Here is a 1,504-nt window from a genome sequence, read left to right on the forward strand (position 1 = left end):
ATATTATAATATATATACCAAAACTTTGTTCTCTTCAATATTTATTATTTGAAGGCAAAGTATAAGTGTTGTGATTCTTATTAAACTATTATAATATACAAATAAAAAAGCATATATATATATATAGTAACACAAAACGATATAGTATATTATAATAAATGTTTAAGAGAATTATAAGTGTTGTGATATTCCATTATAATATACAAATAAATCATATATATATAGTCATACAAAACTAAGTATTTTTACGCAAAATACAAAATATGGTGTAAATGTTGCAAATCTCATTTGACAAATATTATAATATACCAAAAGTAATATAGAAATACAAATAAAAGAATATAGTTTAAAAAGTTATACAGATAAATTATTTTCATATGAGTATTAACTTTATAAAGTCGTATAAGTCAAAAAGTACAAGTAATTAATTTTCATATAAGTATTAAGTAGAAAAGTCATATAAGTAATAAGTTTAAAAGTCATACAGGTAAATAATTTTCATATAAGTATTAAGTTTAAAAGTCATACATTTTTATTTAATTATTATGTATATTATTTCTTAAAAGTAAATAATTTTCATATAAGTATTAAGTTTATAAAGTCATGTAAGTCAAAATATCATACAAGTAATAAATTTTCATATAAGTATTAAGTATAAAAGTCATATATAAAGTAATTAAGTAATAAAAATTTTATATAAGTCATATAAGTATTAAGTAAGTAATAAATTTTCATATAAGTATTAAGTATAAAAGTCATATAAGTATTAAGTTTATAAAAGTCATATAAGTAATTAATTTCATCATATAAGTATTAAAGTAATAAAAGTCATATAATATAAGTCATATAAGTATAAAATTTTCATATAGTATTAAGTTTATAAAGTCATATAAGTAATAAATTTTCATATAAGTATTAAGTTTATATAAGTATTAAGTTTATAAAGTCATATAAGTAATAAATTTTCATATAAGTATTAAGTTTATAAAGTATAAGTAAAAAGTCATATAAGTATAAAGTCATATAATAATTAAGTTTATAAAGTCATGTAAGTAATAAATTTTCATATAAGTATTAATATAAATAAAATTTTCATATAAGTATTATAAAAGTCAGTAATAAATTTTCATATAAGTATTAAGTTTATAAAGTCATATAAGTAATAAATTTTATATAAGTATTAAGTATAAAAGTCATATAAGTATTAAGTTTATAAAGTCATGTAAGTAATAAATTATAAAGTCATATAAGTATATAAGTATAAAAAGTCATATAAGTATTAAGTTTATAAAGTCATGTAAGTAATAAATTTTCATATAAGTAAGTTTATAAAGTCATATAAGTAATAAATTTTCATATATAAAAGTCATATAAGTATTAAAGTAAAAGTCATATAAGTATTAAGTATATATAAGTATAAATTTTCATATAAGTATAATTTTATATAAGTATTAAGTTTATAAAAAGTATAAAAATTTTCATATAAGTATTAAGTTTATAAAAG

This window comes from Galleria mellonella, unplaced genomic scaffold (assembly GCF_026898425.1).
Source record: "Galleria mellonella isolate WM207_F2 unplaced genomic scaffold, CSIRO_AGI_GalMel_v1 utg5365, whole genome shotgun sequence".
Taxonomy (NCBI): Eukaryota; Metazoa; Arthropoda; class Insecta; order Lepidoptera; family Pyralidae; genus Galleria; species Galleria mellonella.